Source organism: Oreochromis niloticus, linkage group LG15, assembly GCF_001858045.2.
Source record: "Oreochromis niloticus isolate F11D_XX linkage group LG15, O_niloticus_UMD_NMBU, whole genome shotgun sequence".
Lineage (NCBI taxonomy): Eukaryota > Metazoa > Chordata > Actinopteri > Cichliformes > Cichlidae > Oreochromis > Oreochromis niloticus.
In genome coordinates, this window is record NC_031980.2 from 14,000,118 (window position 1) to 14,025,540 (window position 25,423).

A 25,423-nucleotide genomic window follows, 5' to 3' on the forward strand; every position below is an offset into this window, starting at 1 on the left:
CGATACCCAGCCCTAATAAACACTGACCTCAAGTGAGCCCTTCAGTTCTGTAAATGTTGTTCTGGGGTCTTTTGTCACCACCTGGATGAGTTGTCACTGAGCTCTTCAAGTAATTTTGATAGTTGGTTCACAAAGTTTTCTCCATTTGTGGATAATGGCTCATACCGTGGTTAGCTGGAGTCCAAAAGTCACACTGTAAAAAGGGCTTTGTAACCTTTTCCAGTATGATAGATGTCAGTGACATTGTTTCTCAGCTGTTTCTTTAGATCGTGCTATGATGTTTCTTTTTGGGATCTTTTAGCCAAGGCTTCATTGTCAGGCTTCAACGTCGTTTTGCATAGCGTCAGTTATGTTTGGATTCATTTTCTACAATAAGAAAGTAAATTAACATTAAAAAACTGCATTTTGCATTTACTCAGGTATTCATTATCTAATATGTATTTGATTTGAAACATTTAAGTCTAACAAATATGCAAAAAGACTAAGAAATCACGTCAGAGGGAAAAAGTTTTTCACTGGAGATCATTGGAGATCATAAGGTTCACATTTTGTTGACATAAATTAGATATTGCAAAATTAAAAATTCTACAATGCTTTTATAAGGCTTTATGAGTCCATAAGTTCCAAATATAGGCCATTTTAGCCCATTTGTAGATGTTTGCTAGGCAGCACGATGACATCATAATGTTGGATAAAGCCATGTTTGGTTGCTGATCTTGAAGTTTGTGGACAGAGATGTGGTCTGTTATTGTGAGGTGTGTTTAATGGCTAAAGGAAACAGTAAGCTTATATTATATTTTAGGCCATTTTTAAAAACATCTTTAAAATATGGGAATCCCAACAGGCTGTAACAAACTGGTTGAAACCCTGCGTTTGTTACCATTAAATCACACATATGAAGGCTGACATGTTAATGTTGATATGTGACTGTCAACTTTATTAGATAGTATCGAAGCAGGAGAGAGACAGGGTACGTTTCAAAAACCTGTCAGAAAATCCCTGAAAAAGATTTTATGGCCACGTCTTCTTTTAGCGCTTTCTTCCCTGTAAACCTGCGATGCTGTCAGTCTGTCGTGTGCAAAGGCATAAGCTGACTGCCAGCTGCATTCAGAACAATTAAACCTCAGCGATCACAGCAAATAGTCGCCCACCTCAGAGTTTAATACCCACCGAAGACTCCCCGACCTCCTCCATTTCCTCCCATTCAAGCTCGACACGTGCGTTAGCTCATCTCACCACACGGCACATCTTATAGAGCAGCTGAACTCTTGTATAAGTCATCACTTGTAAAGAAATACTCGAGTTCAGCGCATCGTACGCCAGCCACTTTTTCCTCCAGCCCCTCCTGTTGTGGGAGATTTATTGAATGGAATAACACTGGCTTCATTTTTACTCCTGCTTTTATGAATATATATATTGTTTTAACAGTGCCTTTAAATCCCTCCTACACTTCTGTTAGGGTCATAGCTCGGCCTTCATCTGCCTTCAGATTCAGTATTATGAAATATTTCAAACATTATCATAAGTTGTTTATCCTGGCTGTACCCCTTTCAGCTCAAAATGATGAGGACTAACTTTTGTACGTTTTACGAATAAATCATTTACAATTTGGCATCTCTAGGAAATCAGTCAGTAAATGCAAAATCATTAATTAAATAATTACTTTGTCAAAAACACAGTCACAGAAATATTAAATAATAGTAAGCAGCTTTTTTTCAAGATTAAATGATAAACATTAGCAGATTACTGCCTTCAGTATGTTTAGATTTGCATGTAAAGCTGGATTTGTATTTTTGTCAAAAAAGGTGCCATCAAATAAGCATTTAAGTCATAAATCTTCTTTTAGCTGTTGATCAGAAAAACAACTCTTAACTATTAACTTACATGTGATATATCATGTAATAATAATAATCTCTAAGAATTTGTGACTGATACATTTTTAATTAGTTTAAATAGAGAATTTTTGTAATAATTGAGAAATTGGACATCAGAATATACAGCACTGAATTGTAACAAAATTGAACTAAAACTGACAGAAATGAAAACTTTAACTTATTTTATAAAATCTTTTCCTCCTATTATTTGTATAACCTTCCAAGTAGAAGCAGAATTCCTGAAACTTTTCTATTGTAGCTTTGAACGTGAGATACAGGCATCAGAAACCCCCAGTGTTGTTTTAGGAAGAGGTTCATCACTCACATGCAATATATTAAAAACATGCTTCTTATTTGACTATGTGATTCAGCCAGTAGTAGCTTTAGGTCTATCAGCCCCCCTCACCCAAAAAAGCCTAACAAATAACTGAAAATCTACTGAGTTTTTAAAATTAATAGTAATTAGAATTACAGTGAGTGGGGGAATAAATTTGCAAGCAGATTTAGGAATATCCAGCAGCGTACTTACACCACAAGTAGTGATATGGCTTTCACATCTTTCAAGTGAAATATTAGATGGCAGTAGCCAAGCCAAAGAAAAGGTCCTCCTCCAGGGTCCAAATAATTATAAGAGTGCCATAACAGATCAAACATTATTTCCTTGACCTTGTCTCCAGCTTGAGGAACAGCTCAGAGTTTTTTTGGCTGAAAGCTCAGGGAGCAAAACTCTCTCTGTCTGCAGGAGCACTTACTGCACGGACCTGACGTTTACACAGGATTAGAGATTCATTCGCCATTAAGTAAATGACCCTCTGCTGGCCAGGAGCAACACTTCTCAGGCTGTTTAGATTCTGTGGAACAGAATTCGCAAAAGGATTACTTTAGAGCATATATCAGCTGTTTTGGCAAAGTCAGAAGAGTTTGAACGGCACTAATTCTTGCGTTTTAGTGTCAACTACCCGACAGAATAGTATTTTCCAACACTGACAAGACAGGCTGGAATAAGTTGGATTGTAACATTTCTGATTCATACTGATTGAATTTTATCAAACTTTTTTGCAACATTTTATACCAAAACAAACTTCTTCTTTTAATTTTAAAAAGAAGAATGGGTGGAAAAATGTTAATCAGCGGCAGTCAGTGTAATATGAGACCTATACAAGTAAACACATACCACGCAGCAACATAAAGCAGCCCCAGAGACTGTGTGCAATTTCAAGAAAGGTTTCCAGGCATCTTGAAAGTCAATACAAGATCTACGTTTACCTCACTGAATCTATTCAAGTATTATCAAGGACAACATGATATGCTAGAGCCCTAATGTACACACCTTAGAGATATGTTAAAGTATTTATTTATTTATTTTGGGGTGTGTTCTCATTGTGTGTATTGATCAAAAATTGCCTCTTAAGGTTTTTTTTTACATGTTTTTCCCCAAGTTGCTGAAAACAGCATTTTCCTAATGGTTTAAAATTCCAGTATTGTGCCAACCCTAATACAACCCTCATGGTTTATATAAATGCATTTTAAAAATTGTTGGTGCACTTCCTTTTGCCCATTCCAAAGCTATCGCCAGAAATACAAAGATGGTTTGACTGAGTTAAATGCACATACAGCATCATAAAACTGCAACACATTCTTCCATCCTTATCTTGTGTGCGCCATTTGACCTTTGTTAGTCCTTCGTTTATCAGTCTTTCTCCACACCTGACACAGTTAAATGCAGTTTAATTAACATTTGGCTAGCATAACCATGTTGGTATAAGATGTAAGATAAGGATATTATGTACAGTAGCTGTAGGTAGGCTCTGTTTATTTAAAATAAAAACTGGTGGGATCATTTCCCCAGTGCTCCATTACCCAGTCTGATTAACTGTATGATTCGGCACGTCATTAGGTATGCATGTCATCCACATTTAGGTAATTTCGTATTTTAGAGAACAATGAGTTCTTCGGCTGCACAGCACATCTGAGAAAACAGCCATTGTGTTTTTTTAGGGCCATTTTAATTCAATCTAAGGAAGTCAAAGCAGGGTGATAAAAGACAACATCTTTATATTTTCAGTTCATGATGCAACACATTGCCGTGTCTCTTTCATGTTCGAAAGATGAAACAATTATCAAACAAGTGAGTAAAAAACATTAGTAGTTTGCTTGGAGCACAGCCGCAGGTCCTTTGTTTTTTTGTTGAGTCAGTTGCCTCGGGCTTTCCTGTCAGGTGTGGCCTCATCAGCTCTATTGGATGTAATGACTTAATTTCGGGAAACGCAGTCAGTAAAGAATCCTATACTCCTAATTGTTGGGCTTTCCCTTCTTAGAAAGTTTGTACTGTGAGAATATAATGTGCTGCTGTAATGCACACTGCTACACACCACTTAGCTGAATTGTCCCTTTTGGCCTACAGACAATCACACCTTCTGCTGCTTAACCCAGAAGTTTTTTAGAACATTGAGGGAAGGATCAAGCTTAACCTAGTCAACTGCTTACAGCTGGATGAAATCGTCCAGATTACTGGAGATATATAGAGCCCATTTTTGAACCTTATACCTACTGCAACACCAAGTAATTGTGCCTGCAAATGATGGGCTTATATAACTGCTATAACAGCTGGAGGCAATTTTGAAAGCAGAGACAGGATGCACTAAACAGTAGACACAATAAATCAGTTAAACAAGTTTAATCCAGTTTTTTCTATTTTTGACAGGCTTGTTTTCTGTTCATTAGCCTAAACAAAGATGCGAAGCCAGTATAATTGGGTTACCATAATGCTTTTCAATGGAAGAATCCAAGAAGATATTAAAAAACTCATCATGAAGCTCAATACATCATTTTTTATCTCTTGTTTTTGTTTGTGAAACATTCAGAAAATATTTTGTTATTCTTAATTAAAACCAGAGGAAATTCTAAGTTATCTGTCCTGTTTTGCTTGGTGATTAAGCAGCAATGTATCAGCTCCAGCCAAACTTCATGAAAACTCGTAGCGAGGTGGCGCGGGGGGAGAAAAAGCACCTTATTAAATTTTAACCATGTGACGTTCACATGGAGGACCAAGCGAATAAGGCCCCAATCACACAGGCCTAGAGACCGGTCTGCAACCACCTGGCAGCCACCCATCATGAGGGTTGCAGAGATGGGCAGTAACGCGTTACTGTAATCCGATTACTTTGTTCAAGTAATGAGTAATGTAAGGGATTAATATTGCAAAAAAAGTAGCAACAGACCTGTGTAGATCAACAATGGATAATATGGAGTTTAAACCGTGGACGTACTTACATTACTTTAAGTTTTAGTTCGTAAAAAGTGACAAAAACATTAGCTGTACACTCTGCGTGGGAAGAAAACTTCTTTCTACAGTGAAAAATTAAACTTCGAATCTGAGCAGGCACCTAGCAAGCCCCTGTGGGAATGTGAAATTCACAGAGAAACCTCCGGATCCCCCCACTGACATGACCGCTGTGGTACCGCGCAAACCTCCACCCACCCCACTCCTGCTAAACAGGTGAAAATAGATTTAAGAGCGACAGGACTCAGTGCCGCTGAATCTTTGATTTTATTTATTTTTTGCTGTTTTACTTGCAACTATTTGAAAGAGTGAGTTTAAACACAAAACATTATTTTATTTTATATGCTGGAATATGCAGAAAATAGGCTTAAATGTTAAACAGTTTCTTCAGGTCAAAGACTGTTGTATGTAATTTACTTTTGCTTAATGCAATGTGCATAAAATTAAAAAATTAAAACTCATAAAACAATTATTAAAAAGAGGCTTTCCATTTGATTCAATTTTATATGATGGATTATGCATAAAAATAGAATTGGGCTGAAAGGTCTATTGCTTTATTACATATTCAGGTTGTGTATCATGTTTTTTAAAAGTAACTAAGTAACTAATTACTTTTGAAAATAAGTAATCAGTAAAGTAATGATATTACTTTTTTGGAGAAGTAATCAGTAATTAGTAACTAATTACTAATTAGTAACTTGACCAACACTGGTTGTGAGTGTTTGCTGGATGGAAAACGACTGCCAAAGCCCCAGTCGTGCAGGCCCTGGAAATTCACCTGTCGCTAGTTTTATTTCTATGTGATGCTAGTGAGCTTAGCATAGAGATACTTGGCCCACACACACTGACCTATTTCTTTGAATGCTTGGCCATATTTAACATGACCATCTGCCTTTGTAGCCCTCGTCCTGGTCAAAAACAGACCATATTTAATTTAATTTTCTGGCTGTTTCCTTTTTTTTGCCAAATGACTAAATCTGCACACGGAATTTCACAGTCAACACCATGCTGTTGGGAAGTCAAATAAATAAACTGACCCAGTGTGCCAAAGATGAACACGAACATCCATGTACTTTAAACTGTAGTTTTTTTTTATTGTGGCACAACATTAACTGGGTTAGATTTTCTGCAGTAAGAGAAATATTGAAGGCATTTCCTTTGTGTTTTGATGAATTTCAGTTTGTTTATTTCAACTTCATATTTGTGGTTGTGTAAAAAAAAAAAAATCTCACCACTATAAAATGTTTTATATCTACAAATGCAAACCGAGTCAGTAAGACTATTCGGCGAACAGCGTCTTGATGCTCTGTTTAGCATGTGGCTTCCACACCTCCATCATCACTCCAGCCACCTGTCAGCTGAACACCATCAGCATCTCAGCTTGGCTCACAAATAACCTCCTCATTCACTGGGGATGTGACAGATGCGTGCTTTAATGTTGATGCAATATACATAGTTGTTCCATGCAGGCTTGCGATTATTCGGTGTTCAATACTAGCAGAGAAAGCTCTGGAGGAAAGTCGAAGAATGCAGCTTTGCTGTGGTGAGTGATTTAGGATGGAGCTAAGGCTCGCTCTATTTCTTCCTTTTTCTTTTCTTCTTCTTTTTTTTTTTTGAAACGAGACCTCTCTTGTGCCACCCTTTAGAGTTGAGGGTTTAATTGTAAGGAAGGGGATAGATTTATTTGCCTATAAATTACACAGGTTTTCTGTGGTAGGACTGGAAGCATAATGTAATCTGCACATGTGCGAGGGTGTGGATGATTTTACTGCTCAAACTCACATCATCCTAGCAGCAGACCTAGCATGCATTTACTTTAATTTTAACATATTAACACTACACAAAAAGGTAGAATCTATAGAATCTTGTCAGTTACTTTGAAAAAGAACCCACTTTATTAAGAGCAGTAACTCAAACTTTATCATGTCTCAATAATTCACCTCACTGGGTGACTCACTCTCTCCTGGTACAAAAAACGTGTTTATCCTTCAATGTTTTCAGCGCTCAAAACTTCCCAAAATTTATAACATTTCCCAGTAATTACAGCAAAGAGAGCAAGAGGCTTGATTGATGCTCCATTTCAAAGTGAGCTGCGGTCGTTCGCCAGGGTTTTTGAAATAACCTTTTTTTTTTTCCTGCAAATTGGTTTTCCTCCCCCGACCTTCAAGAGTCGCCACTCGGCATCACGAGGAAGCTTCTGTAGGGAGCCATAACTGCCGCCTAAGGCCTTCTAAATCCTCAATTTGATGGCCTGAGGATTCAGCAAGAGGATCTGAAAGGGATGAAAAGAAGAAAAGTGCTCATCCTTAAGAAAACAAAGAGCATTTCCTTCCTCATGTCAGGAGGAAAAAGAGGAAAAAAGAAAAAAATTGAAACAGATAATAATTCATCATTGGCTTTTACTGTTCCTTGACAATACATAACTCACTCTGACCATGATTTCCCTTTCCCCTTCGTATCCATTATGGCTTGTTTTAATAACCTTATTATGGGCAGTTCTACACTGTTCAGTAAAAAGGTTTACACTTTGAACTGTGATCCATAGTATGACTAACATATTTTTATAATATGACTATGAATGATATCGTAATGGAATAACACAGAAAAGAGCCCAGAAGACACGTACGGTATGAGTGATGAAATGACTCACCTCAACCTAAAATCCCCCTAATGATGACTTTGGTCTTCTTTCAATTGTTTTGCTCCTCTTCTAATACTCAACCGATGTTGATGGAGGTCATTATCAAAGTTTTAACAGCAAGTCAATGTAGCTGACAGGCATGACATATGAGTTGATGCTGTTACCTGTCTCAAGACAATTTTTAAGCATCAGTGCCATATGGCAACTCAATTTTGGAAGCTCCACTAGATTCCTGAAGGGTGTCTGGTACTGTCATTGCTCATCCTACAGCGAGGAGACTGCATCCTCCTCGGCTTCTATTCCTGATGGACAATATGAAATTGGCTGAACATGTAACCTGGCAAAGAGATGGATAGATACATAAATGAATGCACACATTATATTCATACCCTGCTCAGAGTCACCAATATTTATATCTGAAACCTCCGCAAATGGTTGAGCCATAAATCAAAAATTTGAAACAATGGTAGCATTTACTACCACTTTCGTAGAGATGAACTTCACTGGCAGTATCCTTTGGAAACTGGAGCTATAAATTTTATTACTATTAAATGTTTCTAAAGGGAGTTGACAAATAGTTGAATGGAGTTGATTTTCCCCTCCTGCTCTTGGCAAGGCCGAGCGGAGGAAAATTCCCTGTCTTGAAAAGAGCACAGCAAAAAATGCTCTCATATTAGTGCTGCCAATCCATTCATCTTGATGCTGTTTGAGCGTAATTTAAGCCTTTTTAAAACAACGTCTGAAAATACAATGTGCTTAAGGGCAGTTGAGAGCGTTTTATGAGCACAATAAAATTGTCACTGTATATGGATTAGATGGATGTTGATATATGGGTTTGATGTTTTTCATGTGCATGGGTGTTTACAGCTGAGTTTTAATGTCTGCTGCTGAAGGACTAACTGTAGGTGGAAATTACTCAGATTAAGCCCCATTCACATTAATCATAACCTCGTATTAAATTTACAAAAACAAAACAAAACAAAACAAAAAACAGCACTGTGTCTAAATATGCATTTGGGTGTAAATATTAATTCTTAAAATCCAAATTTGGACCTTAAAGTTTATATACTATTTAGCTATTTCCTGGGAAATGTCTAATCATCATGTAGCCAATTTAGAGGCTAAGACATGCTTTTGGATATTAAACTGGTGGGTCCATACTGTGCAATGGAAGCTAAATCTATGTAATGCATTTAAAGTTAAACACACACGACAGCAAATGTTTAAGGAAAGGATTATAGCGTGCTTGCTCCAAGATAAGCTGCAAAAGGAACCTCCCGGGCTAACTAGCTACTTAGCCTAAGAAAAGCATTAAATTTTAAAGGCTAGCAACATTCTAGCTAACTAAAGTGAAATTTAATGCTGGACGTTAACCCTAAAGTCCCATCCAAGACTAAGCAGCTCTCCCCAGTTTGCACTTGAACCCAGTAACATTATATTTGTCAATCTGTTGGGTTGGCCCTCATTGTTAAAACCTCTTTTGTCACAGGATATACACTCAGAACTTAAAAAGGAACAAATGCATTATTTAAAAAACTACTGACTACCTAATAGTGAAACACAATTTAGTGTTTCTTATATGCCAGATATTGCTTTGTTATCAAAAACATTTATTTTGAAACCATGCCAAAAGATTAGATCACCAATGGGTAGCTATATGAAGAGTCCACTGCTCACTATTCAGGAGGTGATTTCTATTTTGTTTTGTTTTATATTGTTTTATTTATTTCCTTGGAAATTTAACTATTTAGCAGATAAAGCCTAATAAAAATTTGTGTTAATACTGTTAGTTGAATTTGGGCCTATTGGAGTCTAGTTAATGTGGTGTTGAAAGGTGTGGCCTCCTTTCTTTTGTGTTCCTTTTCCTTGTGTTGAGGAAAAGTTAACAGATGCTGCTGTTTGACTAGTGAATGTAGTGCTGTGGAGGCGGCGTTGCATAGTTAACTTTTAGTAGGGCATCGGGTGCTGAAGCCCAGCTACCAACTTTTTTTAAATAGCATTTTATGATCATTTTAATATTAAAATGAATTTAAATTTTGCTTTTATTTCTAAAACAGAGACATTTCCCAGTGATCAAAAACTTGGAATCAGTTGTGTAAAAACACTGAAGGACTCGTTCTTCTTGAACCACGTGATTGCTTGTTGTCTGATTGAAACCAAAAAAATTAGTTGCTCTGCAGTGAACTGTGGTAACAGATTTGGAGGAAATTTCTTATGTTTGAGTGGCCCACTTAATTAGTAAGGTACTATTAACGAGTTACACCCCCTGGTATGTGGTCAATCGGGAAAAATGTTTATCCCCCAACTCGAAAGCGAGTGGATTCTGGAGGTTGTTGGCAGTCATGTGAAACTCCTTGGTGACTTTGGTCACCAGCAGATTGCTGCAGTCGCCCTTAGGTTGTGTGGAAGATGATGGTAACACTGGCAACACTCGCCATTTACTGTCCGAGCTGAGGTGAAGTTAAAAAAGCGTGACGCATACTGGAAATAGAGCTCATACTTTGAAGGCAAACGTTCGCCGTTTTCACAGTTTCACTACCACTTGACCAGGAATAACCACTGACCAGTCTGTAGGTCTCCAGCAGCCTCCAGCATCCACTCAAAACTTGTTGGTGAATACACATTTTTCACTTCCAAGTGATGGTCGCCAGATGGTCGAGTACAGGTCTTTAGGCCATAGCTATCAAGCTGAAGTTACAGCCAGCTTGTGAGGAAAAGTAGCTAATGTGTGGTTGGTTAAGCTGCAAGACCAACAGGTTGTTTTAATCAGCATAACATAGCGCACAACAAGTCGGGTCACATTTATCTTCACTTTGGTTCTGTGGGAGGAAGAATAAAATTAAATGGGGAAAAAACTAGTCAACATCACAATTTATACATTCAAAGTTTATTTTTAGGGAATTCTGTCCTTATTGTTAAATTAGCTTCATCTGTCTTTTTTCCCAAATAGAAGTAGAGCTGTGTTTGGCCTTTTGTGCTCTGTTCAGTTTTGGCTGGAAAAGCTGCAGTGGGTGGAAAAGTTATGATAGCTGTAGTTATTGATGTCAAATGTGAAGCACTGTGGCTTGCATCAGGATCCTTTATTATAGCACATTTAAGCTCCCATTTGAAGACACATCTTTGTAGATTTAAGCTGTAAATCATTAATCAATGAATTTGTGTAAATTAACTTTTGAGTAGAGACAAAATTGCATCAATCAGGCAAACTCCCAGCTAACATCCAGGTGACTATCAGGTGAATTTGGGGGTAGACACACAAGATACATAGTTTTAGCTTCAAATGGTAGGAATTGACAGTGTTGTAATCCATGCATAATTACTTGCGAGGTCACTGAAAGGACAAGCTCTTATAATTCATGCAGGCCAAAACATCAAGAATCTGGGAATAGCCTTAACATCGCTGTCCTGCTTTTAGCCCTGTACTCATCCAACCACAAGATGATTTTGTGGAGAGACTTTTCCTACCATCGCTCTGGGTCAGTGTGATTTACGCACATGTTTACTGATGTCTTTCAGATGGTCCCTCTCACTGCTTATTGTCTTCCACTATTAGTTCCCAGATGAATCACCAGCGGACAAATTGGGGGATGTCTCTGTGGATCTGCAATATTTATTGAGGTTACGCATCACTGTGGACCTCTCCATTGGCTTCCCTAACAAGGAAAAAACAGATGGTCCGTGGTCATGGCATGTTTGGACATTGAAACACTCGGGTTTCATGGTGCTTTTTATGCTTTTCTGCACATTTGTTTTATATCTTGTTCAGAGATTATAGCAGGCCCCCTTTTGTCCAGGATGTTAAAGCCGTATTGTCAAAATGTAATTCTCAACTTAGAGTCCGTCATGATCTACTGACCCCTACAAAATCACTGATATACCGTGTAACCTCTCTTTGAAGAGATACAGCTTCTGGATACTTTGCTCTCTCATGTACTGAAGCTGCTTGCTGAGAATTGTGCTTCCTTTGAAATTCCTCATACCAAAGCAATTCACCATTTCTGGGTTTATACTGCAGCGTGTTTTTTTTTTTTTTTTTGGTTTTTTTTATTCCACTTTCTTTTAGCCAGCTGGTAATACTCCAGCATGTTTATTTTAATAGGGTAAAAATAAATGAACCGCAATGATTAAAGGAGATATCTAAATATTGTGTCGTGCAATTCACGGAGCAGGGAGCCCCACTGATTACCTTTAAGTAAAGAATAATGAACTCAGCTTAAAGTTAAAATGACAATGCAGCTATTCTATTAATACAACCGTGTACCGGACTCACAGGCCGCGCCGTGTGTTTCATTTTTATTGGTTGGTATGCAGCTGAACTGGCAAAAGTTTCACAAAAGCATCTAAGTTGCTACTGTGGATAAATAGGAGCTTTTGGGGGGCAAGTGTACACATCTTATTGGAAACTACCTGTTAGATAAACAGAGCTTGTCTGAGACAGATTATTTCCTGACTTTTTTACTCTGTCAGCTGGACTCTGAGTAGTTGACTCCATAAACCGCTCGCTGATGTTGTGGATACTATCTACACACACTACTACTCTAGTATTCATCTTACCATGACAAGCGCTTGGAGCACAGCAGATGGTGGATGCTTTATCGCCTTAACAGACACACCCCGATGGTGATTTCTAACCTATAACATGACTGTCTCAGATAACACAGCAGTACAGGACGGTGGAAGAACTGTTGCTGTATAATTTTCCAACAAGCTTTTATTTTTTTATATTGCCAAATATTTTTAAATCGTTCTCTTTGCATGTAGCAAGGCAACCGTATTAAAGTGAGGAATTTTTTTTCTTCTTCTTTTTTTAAAAAAAGAGGGGGGAAACACACTACCTTGAACAGCTTTAAATGGCGATACCGGACTTTGGTTCAGATCTTGAAAACATATGGAAACCCCTTTGAAGTGCAATGGGAGCCGCTGAGGCGGCTGCAAGAGGTTCTCATTGTTTACCTTTCAATCCCCAACCTCCTTCCTCCAAATAAAAAAGGGAGAATGTTAAACCTTACAGGGGTGCACATCAGCTCAGTTCATTATACCCAGCTAAGTGAAGACTTCCTAATCCACATACCACCCCGCAAATCCCCCAGGGTATCTCCTGCGTGTGCGTTTCAATGTCCACTGTTTCTTTCTCTCAATTAAATTCTGCAAACTGGCCTAAAAACCCAGATACCTGCTTGTCCTGAAAGGCTTATCTAAGAACCAGCCGGTGGTCTGTAACGTGAAATGCGAGTTTTTAATCAAAATGACTTATGTTTTCAGAAGTGTATATGGCTTCCCCTCTGGCTAAATTTAAACCAAATGCCCCCGCCATTAAATTGTGTAGCTGGGAGATGACCCTCTGGAGAGAAACACTACAGGCGAGAGGCCTGGATGTATTTATCTTTCAGTTTTTCACCTGTCTTCAGATACCATTTCCTTTTTAAGTCGAGCAGTAGGGATTTACTGGGCTGCTTCCTTCCGGGACCCAGTGGAATACAACATTAAACTGCAGGGAGGAGAGAAAACCTGTAGCGCACTAAAATAAAGTTATGTCAAAACCATTCTGCTCTTCCTGTAGTCTTTCCTCAACCTTGCAAGTATCCTCCAAGGGCCTGAGAACATTACAAGCCATTCAGTATATATGAATGGGCACTAACAGACTTTTTCGTCATTTTGATATGTCTAAATTTTGCAGGCACATCCTGTGGTCTATAAGGCACAGCCTTAGTTTCAATTTAGTGTCTCCCCGTGGACCCCCGTCTTCTTATTTCATGTGGAAATTGTATAGAGTTTTTATCCCCGTGCACTTTCAACTGCTTCAAAGCTGGGGATCTTTTTTTTTTTAACCAGATAGATGCACAAGCTTGCATTTTAATGCAAATCACTGGCAAATCGCTCACAAACAGCAAGAATGTACTTGAAGTCCTAACACGGACCTGTCCAGCTATTGGTTCAGATCATTCCAAGAATAAATAAATGATATATCACTGTTTAGCTGTAAGAAATCTGCAAAAGTCTTTGGAAAAGGAAGAAAAGCACCTGTATTTTTATTGGGGAAGGCTTGCCTTATACTACTCTATAAAGTTTGGACACTGCCAGGGGAATCATTTTAGATGATCTCTAGAACAGCAGTGCGCCTTACTTCACACAAATTTGGCCCGAAAGGATTTTATCCGGAAGAAATGTTTAAAAATGACGTCAGTGAAAAGAAATCATTTGATAGGGCAATTAGGGATGGTTATTTTATTTCATAGAAACTCTCTGCAACTGGCCTTTATTAAAAGTAAGCCTCCGCTTACTCTGAAACGTGTGAACCGTAATAAATGTGTTAACCGCTTAGCTGGTGGCAGCGAACATTCACAGATTTTTTTTCTTTTCTTAAAGAATAATCTTGGAATAATGAGTTCAGCACAGCCGGGTCCCGCTGTGAGTAACGTTCTCTTCTGGTGTTATAGCTGAACTGGGTAAACTCTGCTCAAAATTACATATTTATCATGCGCACACCACAAAACTATGCGCTGTGGTTAAAAGAGCCTTGAAGCCACCCACAGTGATCACTACTTTCCACCCATAATTAGTCAATATAGACATTAACATTTCGCTTCGTGACTGTTGCTCTTAAACTTTGATTTGTCATTTCCTGTGCTGACGTCGCCTCCCATTAGCATTACCAGAAAAGGATTTGAAAAACAATGCATAAAGAAACTGGAGATGTGATGCATCAGGTATTCATCATCAGCGAATCAACCTCTAAGTAGACTCTCTCTGCAAGCCCGGTCAGATCTATTTATTTTAACGATGCAGAAAACAAATCTTGTTACAAGTAATGAAATGAAAATGCTTGACTTCTACTGCTAGTTTATCTAAACCACTAAATGGAGAGACAAGGCCAGCTTCGAGCCTCTGCCCAGTTGTAGTAATCATATCTGCCGCAGCTGCCACATTATCAGAGATCTTGAGGCAAGCGCACAGGCGGCTGTGGTGGCTTTTGCCGAGCGACAATTCTGTCGCCGGTGGTTTGAAGGAAATTTAGAAAGCTACTAAAAAGCATTCATATTCTTGACAAGATCACAAAAAAACTCATCTGTTGTTAGATCGCGATGACACTGATTTGTCCGGCCTTTTTGTATTCGCGATGTCTTATTAATATAGCCGCCGAAGACATACAGAATTAGTCCAGAGACAGCTTTTAGAAATGAGCTCACATCATCTTCTTACATACCGTCCGTGTTTCCCTGCACATCCATGTTAGATCCCTTTCAGCAATTAGCCTTGAACTAGGAAAGACGATCAGCTCCAGTTTCCCATTGCTGCCTCCCTCGTCATCTTGGAGCACTTTTAATCTTCCCCCATGCGTCCTAATTAAGACGTTAATGCTACCTCCCACGGGGAGCTAGATGCCCCACTCCCACCCACCGCATTCCATCTGTAGCCATCAAAACTGTTATGGTAATAGTCAGCTTTGCACAGGTGCAAATTGCTTACATTTAGTCTACATTTGCTCTCAGTCACGGCTGATCATCAAAGCTTGACTTCAAGCATTTGCTCACAAGTGGCGGATTTGCTTAGATGTTATTTGAAAATGGTGCTTGTTAAAATGGGAAATTGCAGTTGTTTCCACTCATGAGACCCCTGAAAACAGCACGAAAGAGTTACCGCTGCCATGTTTAAGACTGCCATCTGTACATACAATGCAGTTTTGGGGCCACAAATATATTTTCTTTCGAAACGTACAGTGGTTGTGATCATTTATTCAGACCAGCTACAGCACACCTTCATAGACCTGTCCCACTAAACTTTCCTCTTGACCTTTTAACTATTTAGTTGGACTGGTGCCACATAATGTGTATAAGCTACTCAGGGCAATTACAAAGACCCGGGAGTGAAAGAGAGCTGTCATTAGGATGTGCTTTCACATACCAGCCTGCAGAGTTTGGCTGCAGGCCAGGCTGGCAAATGGGACGAGCTCTGCAAGGAGAGTCGGGGGGCCAGGCCAGGGGCCGTGGGGGATAATTAGACAGTTTTATCCCAGCTTGTTGATATAAATGTGGCCAGCTTAGCCCCCTACGCCCTTGCTCCGTGGTAATGATCATGTCTAACAGGTGGTAGGCAAACAGACAGGGGCATGAAATGGATACCTCGCTTCCTGGCCACGTCTCCTTTTTTTGTTTTGTTTTGTTTTCCGGCCCAATCGGAGCTGAACTCTCCTCCATTGTGGTTTCGTTTGTGATTGTTGATACGGGGGAGTGTTGGATATTTGTCACCATCCCATCACATTCTAGCTAATCTCAGCCTCCCCGGGGAGCCACGCAGTGAGGGCCAGCCTCACAGAGCGAAAAACAAAACACGACAATGTGTTTAACTCAAGTGGGCTTAGAGTCAAAAGAGATTTAACACTCCTCTTAGAGGTCTGTAACAGAGACACGGTGTTTCTTCCGTTTTGTATTCTACCTTATGAAATCTGCATGAGACTGCTTTTATCTAATAGCGAAAATATGTTCATTGAGTAATGGAAACTGCTTCCTTCTACTCCTTCTCTCCCCGTTCACCTCCATTCGGAATCTCCGAGATGCATTATGGAGTTACAAGCCTCTGGATTGAGTCATCTCTGACATCAGGGGCTGAGCACAGTTCTGCGCATCCAAATCTCCTGTATCCTGTGCAGGAGGGGGGCCTGTGCTGTTGAGGTATGCATGTGAAGAGGCTTTGGAGACCACTCAACTCCAGGCTCCTGATTCACTGTCATATAATGGATCATTTGGGGCAAAAGGAACCAGAAAAAAAATGATGCATGTATTGAAATTTACTACCTTCCCAGAAATGTGTGGAACAGATTCAGGCCAGTAGATGAAGCTCATTTTCTCCGACAAATGCCTTTTTAATTTGGATGGCCCGTTGAGCTTTGAAGGGTGAATGTCTGAGTTTTCTGTGTGGCTAGAAGATTTGTTCATGGTCTTCCCTGTGACCAAAAGAAGCATTCAGTCAAACATCCACAAGGCTCCTGCTGCCCTTGCCTGCGGTTAGCTGTGCCCAGCTGATTGTCGAGGCGAGGATCCAGATTTAGGAGCTTGATCTTTTCTGGCCGAGTTGCAACGCTGGATTTTATTATAATTTTCACCTTGTGAGTTGTTTTTAAAGCTTACACTAACCCTAACCCTAATCTTACTCTCATCGGAGGCTTAAAACCTAACCCTATCTTTAAATAGAGCTGGAAAAAAAAGGTTTTATGATCGCAAATCTTCAAATATATGGGGTTTTTTTCTTGGTGGCTTGGCACTGTGTACAAGTTTGGGGTGTTTTGTGAAGGAGTTGGGCTTTCTCTGGGTCTTCTGACGTGACGTCCTCGGAGCTCTGGGTCGCTTGGCCTGCTGGTGGAGAGGACTTGGTATTTTTGTTAGGAATGCCATGTGTTTAAATCAAAAACATTGTGATAAATGGATGCAGGGCACTAAGGAAAAACTGCCAGAGCAGGACGAGGACAGTGGAGCAGGCAACAGGCTGCCCACTGGCAGGACTCAGGGTTCATAATCCAACACTCTATATTTATTTGATTGCCTGCCACAGCTGACAGCAGGTCATCTGCCTCTATTGAGAGAAGAGTTGTGACGGAGATGCTCATTAATAGCCCACAAGTCTGCTGAGTATTTCAGTGCCATGCTGCAAACATTTGCAGAAAATTTCTCTCAGCTCGTTGCTTCTCGGTCATGTGCTCCACTTTGTGGAAGGAGTTTGGCTCTTTGTGCCGGTGGCGGAGCCGGTTCAACAGCTTCAGGTCACGGCGGCTGTAACAGAGACGCTGTGAAGCTCCATTGCACAGCACATTGAGCGTCCAATCTAACATTTATGTTTTAAAGCATTGAGCCTAAGTGATGCAAACGGACCTTGGGATCACATCGAGTTTTTTTTAACTCATATTCAATGAAGCAAATAACTAGTTATTTTACATTACACTTTTACAATGTCTTATACAGCTTATGTCGCGTTTATGGGGTTGTTAGGCTTCCTGCAGCAAAGTACACCCAGAACCAGTTAACATTTGATAGAAAGCATATTTTTGCTTTTTTTCTAAATGAACATCACTAAAATATTTTTCATCTTTATTTTTACTTCCTGGAGCAGCTGGGGGACACGAGCACACAAGTTTTGTAATTTGTGCCCCACTGACATGCTGTCAGGTGATAAACGCTTCTGTTTTGATAAATAAACAGTATCGTCTTAATCCACGTGTCCAATTAAAGATTCTGCAACCCACAAAATGTTTTAGAGCATGTTTCAGCTTTCACATAAATAAATAGTTAGGTGGAGCTCTTTTTTCATCTCCCTTATCATAAATAATGAGAAGAAATATTGAGTTATTTACAGACAAGAGCAGTTTATAAAATAATTTCTGAAATTAGCATATTTTTATTGTAAAAGATGTTTGCGTGTTACAGCAAAAGTTCTGATTTGCGGTCCTCACGTATACGTGTGTGTGTGGTGGAACAGCAGAAACAAATAGTTGAGGTGGGGTTAAGGACAGATTCTTCTCCCTTTAGTATCTTTCTGTGTTTACCAAAATATCTCTGACCCAAAGGTGATAAATAGACTTTATTTCCCATTCAGGCAACCAAGCAAAGGTCTAAATTTGTCTCTTTGTCTTTGAGTCTGAATCCTGTCCAAAATCTCTGACGTCTAAAGAATATTGCCCCGTCATTGTCTGAGACTGCTGGCAAGATGTTTATTTTTAGCAGACATACAAAACCTCTTTTACACACACACAAACAAATGCACCCTGGTGTCTCTGTCTGCCTACGGGTTGTCACAATAACCAAGTATTTACGATAAACAAGACATTTAAAAATGAAATGTGGATACTGCGTCAATAATGCACAAATGTTAAAATTGTAAATATGCAATAACACTTTTTTGTGTGCCTTTGTACAGTTGTGATTAAAATGAAGTCATTTTTCAATAGCTTGTATGAAACAACAGGACTTGACCCAAAGTGCTTTCCAGTTAAGGCAAATATATTTTTATGTTCCAGGCCTCCAAAAACACAAACTACACAACACACATTAACAAACAACATGATTTTTATACAAAAGCACAGCAAAACAAATACAATAACAATAAAAAAAATATAAATAGATATGAATAAAATAGGATAAAGAAATAACAAGAATTACCCCTTAACACCAAGTGTATCATATTTAATACAAGAGTTTTATCAGCAGCATGATTTTTCCCCTTTCCGAAAAATCTAAACACATTGCACGATACATTTTAACCAATAAATTGCAAAGAAGCCAGATGTAGCAAATATAATACAAACTAGATCCCATATATCCAGATTAATATTTTAATTAATCTTTTTTTGGATTTGTCAGATTTTCCAATGAATACATAATTTTCAAAAAGTTTGCATTTTCTGGCAATTACTTCATAGTCCAGGCTTCATTTCCTTATCAAGACAACTGTAAATAAACACATGAATAAAATCTACAAATAGAAGCAACAAATAGAAGTAAAAGAGCAGCAAGACTGGACAAAAATGAGGACTTCACTAGACGTAAGTGAAAATAGGTAAGTCTTTCAAACTCCACTGTAAAGAAAAAATTCAGAAACATGATTCAATAACTTTTGGAATTTTCTCAACTTGTGCCTGTTTTTGTTGACTTCACTAAGCGCTGCAAGAGTTCTGTCAACTTGACATTGATCACCTGATAATAATAATAATAGTAATAATTGCTTCAGTGTATTTAAAAAATCAGAAGGAGCCGCATCATTGATTGATCTGGCACAGACACCAAATGAACTTTCTGACCCAGCCCTCACGTTTATCTGGGCTTCGGAGCAGCGGGGGTCGTACACTAGCCTGCGACCCCTTCCCCCGGCACAAGGTCGAGTTTGTGTTTCCTCCTGGTTGCGAACTTTCCTGTGTTAGGCAATGCCCTAAGCTATGGAAATACATTAACCTTTGCTTCATGTTGCTGTAATTGTATCTGCAGAAAGCTGAGACAGCAATAAATAGAGGACATAACATTGTGTTTCCATCCTGTAGTTTTCTTCTTCTTTCGTCGACGAGGTATAGAATCAATCACACCGCCTCAATATTTTGAGTTTTTTAACAGTGTGCTGGACACGTCCATATGATGGCAGACTATTCAAAGAAAGAAAACTCGGTTGCCTTTAGTCGTTAGGCAAGAGGGGGGTATTGAGAGAAGCTGCTGGGAGATTGACCTCACTGACCCAGAGGCAACATGTTAGGGGAAAAAAACAATCAATGAAAATTCACTGGTTGTTAAAAAAAAAAAACAGGCGTGATGGGTTCTCGTTTCCGTCAGCTGCACAGACTCTGTTTAGACTGGCGTCCATGCACGTTTAACTTGCAAACAAAAACAACACATTATGAGCCTTGCTTACTCACTTAACTGTCACCTAAGGCTCCACAGCCATTTCTTGCCTGTTTCTCTGATTTTACAGTGATTACTTACAACTGGAAGCAATTCTAATAACTTCATTTCCACAGCAAGACAAATGTAACACATTTGTGGGCATGTGCATAATACATTATGATTAATATAAAATATAAAATACTGGTAATCTACCGGGATCTCGGCATGCACTCCGAATATGAAAACACAAAGAGGAGGAGAAAAAAGATTGAAATTGAAAGAGCAATAAATGCAACCCAAATGCTTTGGATGGAGATCTGATGGTTTGTATTTCCCTTTGTTATGATTTCTTCTTCTCCACTTTTCTTTATTTTTCCAGTCTTAACCCCATGTTTGAGAAATTGCTGAACTGAAATTCCCCGAATGTAAAATTTCGAGTCTTATAACTATATACTGTTTTTACAAACTCATTCAACCCTGAATAATGATATTAACGCAGCTGTTCGAGTGCTGTTCTCACTGATACCAAGCCTCTTGTGTTAATTTAAAACTGTGTTCGTGCAGTTGACTCACATGCGCTTAAAATACAGCCCCACTGCGATTAGCATGTCTGTGGTGGGAAAGGTTTGTGGAGAGGCATTATTATTATTATTATTATTATGACCATGATTATTAAGGCCATGCTGGAGATGTTGTTTCATCCCCTCACTGAGGGAGAATCGCCGTGCCTTCGGCCGAAAGGAGGTTAACAAAGACAGGAAGATTAAATAATACATTCATCACATTCTGAGAGGCCGAGGGCCAAGTTCATGTCAAATCCATAACAAGCAAAGTATCCTCGGCCCAGCTCATTTCCCCGCACGCACGTCACTCTCTGCTGGAAATCTGCGTAGAGGATGTATTGATCTTACTGGTGCTTCCTTTCTCACAAGCTCACAAACAGAGCCGCCGTATCACAGGCAGTGCCGCAAAACAACCTCCCCCGCCTCCCAGCCCCATAAAACAAAATAATAAACTCACCGCTTGCCAAAATAATCCAAGCACCTTTGTGTGTGCAAACGCGGTCTGTGCTAATGCACTGTTATTCGCTTCCTTTCACTTCAATAGATGAAAATAGCCTGTGTGTTTATATATGTGGAGTACATGTGCTAGAGGTCAAATTTGTTAGAATAATAATTTGACGTGACGTTTTACCTCCCTGTCAGTTTTACTTTTGTGTCTTTAAAACATCACTTAAAGTTCACAATCGCACGTAAAATTGCAAATGCAAACTCATAATTTATCACTTCTAAAAAACAATTAATCAAAAGATGGTATAACATATGAAAAGGTATTTATACATAGATTTTGAAAAATCATGCTTTTGTCTACAACAATAAAACACATTGAGTTTTCTAGTTATAGGTGGAATCTGCACAGTTGTGTGTTTATGTGGCATAAAAAGCTTATGACTGTAATTTTCCTTTGTGTGTTACTCTCAATAAATGATAGAAAACACTTAAAATTATGTAATAGTGTTTGTTTTTATATAAATACTTAAGCTAACTGCAGATTCTTTTTAAACCTGATATTTTTAACTCCTACACAGATTCATTTAAACTGAGATACTCATGTTAGTGTAAGCCTCAGTGGCCTTCAATTCAGGAAATTCAAAGCTTGTTTGGGTAAAGTTGTCACAACGAATGACATAAAAAGTGAGGTTAAATTAGCAGGAGACTGCATAATCTGGCCACTTTGTTAGGTACACCTCATCAGCTACTGGTTTAGTGCAAATATCTAATCAACCAATCATGTGGCAGAAATCCAGTGCATATAGATATGTAGGCATGGTCAAGGCAGTGTGCATACGTTCAAACTTAGCATCAGAATGGGCAAAAACGATGATTTAAGTGACTTTGAAATGTGGCATGGTTGTTGATTATAGCTGGCTGTTCTGAGTGTTTCAAAAACTGCTGTTCTACTGGGATTTTACCACAAAACCAACTCAGTGGTTTACAGAGAATGGTCTGAAAAAATATTCAGTGAGCAGCAGTTCTCTGGGTGGAAATGCCTTTTAATGTTAGAGGTCAGAGGGGAAAAGCCAGTGCTTTGAGCTGATATGAATGCAACAGTTAGTCAAATAACCATCTGTTACAACCAAGGCATGAGGAAGAGCATCTCTGAATGCACAACACATAAACCCTGAAACGGATGGGCTACAGCAGCAGAAGACCACACCGAGAATAGGAAACCGAAGCTACAATTTATATTGGTTCTCCAAAGATGGACAATGAAAGATTAAAAAAATGTTGTCTACCACGACATACCGATGACAAGGTCAGTATTTGGCATAAAATGACATGAACCCATGAATCCATCCTGCCTTGTATCAAGGGTTCAGGTGGGGCTGGTGGTGTAATGGTGAGAGGGATGTTTTCTTGGCACACTCGGTAGCAACTGAGCGTCACAAAGCTTAGATCATCTCAGTCTGGTTTCTTGAAAATTGATTTTTTTAAGATTATGTGCACTCAAATGGCCTCCACAGTCAGCAGGTCTCACAGTGCAGCCGACAAATCTGCAACAACTATGTGATGCTGTCATGTCAATATGGTCCAAAATCTCTGAGGAACAATTGCAGCAACTTGTTGACTCTAGTAGGTCTGAATGCAAAAGGCTGTCCAAGTCAGCACTAGCAAAGTGTACCTAATAAAATGGCTAGTGAGTGTGAATTTATCACCATTAAAGCTATGAAGAGGACTTGGGCAGATGCTTGTACTGTATGTATAAGTATTAGGTGTATTTTTGCACCATCATCGCGTGTTTTGTTTCCTTCTAATCAGTCAGACTGATTATGATTGTCCTCAAACAGGAAAGCAGCTTCTTGTTTACTGCTCTTTGTTTGTCGAGCTTCCAGTGACAGGCACTGATCTAGCGATTAACTGCGAGCGATGATTAAGTATCACAGAATCATCAACAGCGATCCACAGGGTGAGAGCACTGCCTCGTTATCTGCTGTAAATTCCTGAAAGCTGAAATTAGAGAAGATTAACTTAATTAGGTGGAAACTTTTACTGTGCAAGTGCAAACTGTGTTTTGTGTCATCACGCCGCTTCCTCCTGCGTGTAATCATCCTCATACTCAACATTATCATCATCATCGTGGCAGACTGTGATGTGCTCAGTGCTTGTTTTTATCACTTCCTTCTGATTTAATACATTTGATTAGAAAATCTGACTCCTAGTGGATGTAAAGAGCCACTGCATGTAGTAGCACCCCTTTTAACATGAATACACAATATAAACATCTACTCCACTATAAATGTCAGAGGCAAATACTTTTCACTTGTATTCAAAAACAACAACAAAAAATCAGAGATATCCAGTTTTTATGAACATGTTGAATCACATTTACACCATTTAATACTTGAAAGCTGCTCAAACATGAATAATCCACACTTAAAAAGCTACCACTTATGGTAACCATTTTCTACAATATTAGACTGATAGTAGCTTAATAAATTTAATACATTTTAAAAATGTAAAATACTGCAAAATTGGTGTCAGTATTCTGTGTGATGGTGCATACCTTTGATACCTAATCATGCTTTAACCCTGCTGCAATACAAAACTGTGGTATCACCAAATGTACCCGTAGCTAGAGGAGCTGTGTGATGCCGTGTCCAATTTAGCAAATTTTAAATAAAGGAAACTCCATGTTTGACGGTGTGGCATGTTCCTGAGCTTTGGTTGTGTTCCTGTTTTAGTTGTGTGTATGTACAAAGTGTCAGGGGACCTCCTTGAAAAAAGCCAGAAATGTAAAAACACCTTTGATTACAATCGCAGAGAGCTCCTGAAACACGACTCCAGGAGCAGCGGAGAGGGAAAGAGGGAGATTTAAAGGGTGAGTAAAAGTGAATGCTGACTGAGTGACTTTTTGCTCTCTCTCCTTGAACAGTGCCTCAAGACACCTGACTGCAACGCTGGCTGGTGCCTTTTAAATTTCTTTTTTTTTTTTTTAGAGAAAACACTTCACAGTTCAGGTGTCGGGTGATATTTACGTCCCTCGCGTGCTCGAACATGTTGATATCAACTTTAAGGATGCCAGAAATACATGAGAAGGCACTGAGGAATTTAGAAATGGCCTTCTTTTCCCGGCGTTTCTGAAAAACAGAAAGCGAATTCTCTGCAGATGCAAGTGCTTTTGTTTGCCAGCGATATCATTTTGACATTTTAACAGCAGTCAGCCTCGGCTTTGATTCAATATTTCCCATTTCTCCTCTCTGAGCTCGTCCAAATGCACAAGGGTGGCCGCACCAAAGCACCCCCGTGTCTGGAGAAGGTCATGACAGCTGTGTGTGGCCCTCTGTCCTTGCCCGGTGTACCAACTGGTTAATTAGCCTGCCACATGGGGCACATGGCGGGCAGGCAGAGGAATATGGGAAGAGAAAGCCGGAGATTTAGCCATTGAGGACAGTTCGTTTTGATTCTGAACTGTGATTGGTCTGGTTCAAACCCAGAATGTAATGTGATACAATGCAGACCAGTTGTCACTGGTGAAATCTGCAATTCTGGTTACAGAGTTTAAATGGCGTACACGTGGAGAGAGAATGATGCATATATGTGCTGAAATGTGGAAAAGAGAAGCCACATATGGTGGCATAATCCACAAAAGTACAGCCTGTCCTAGAAAGTTTGAAGAGGGAAAAGTATCTCTGGCAACACTGCAGACTATCTTCTTTTGTCAATTAATGGCATCATGTAGTTTTTTACAATTATAACAAAGTGCAGCAATGAAATCTGGGGGGTTTTGTTGTTGTTTTCTTAACCACTTCCTTTTATTACTTGCATTTGAGAGAGGCTGCGTGTGGCTTTGTTCACTCACTCATCCACTATATTATTGCATGAGAGTATACAAACAAGTGAACATGTGCAGCTGCTGCATAATTATGTGCTGGATATTCCTAATGAGCTCTGTCTGTAAAACAATGGCAGAACATCTGCACCACGTTTTAGGATGTGGGCACCTCATTGTTGCTATTTTGGAATATTTCTGATTAATTGCATGTTGTAATTGACAAAGACAGTCACCAAAAATAAATGTTAAAAAAAAATCTATCCTCCTGCTACTATATCTGGTTTTATTTGTTAGATTTTACCTACTGAAGTCCCTAAAATATATATTTAGATTATGCTTCGCTGAACTTTTAATTTTTTCAATTTTATATTTAAATGAGCTCCTCTTTTGTGCAATTTTGTTTTTTTTTCTGAGCTAAGTTGTTTTCAACAATTCA

At 39.1% G+C, this 25,423-nt stretch overlaps 1 long non-coding RNA gene across 2 annotated transcripts; it reads right to left on the reverse strand.

Annotated features, from left to right (window-relative positions):
• Nucleotides 1-6,771: 6,771 nt before the first annotated feature.
• On the reverse strand, nt 6,772-15,257 carry LOC102082682 (uncharacterized). Of its 2 annotated transcripts, XR_269880.4 has the most exons (4): nt 15,003-15,257; nt 11,294-11,451; nt 7,808-8,135; nt 6,772-7,429 (listed from the first exon to the last, which is right to left on the reverse strand). It is a non-coding gene; the product is annotated as an uncharacterized LOC102082682 (long non-coding RNA). The 2 variants fall into 2 exon arrangements; XR_269879.4 differs by lacking the exon at nt 11,294-11,451 and having other exon boundaries at nt 15,003-15,237.
• Nucleotides 15,258-25,423: the final 10,166 nt, after the last annotated feature.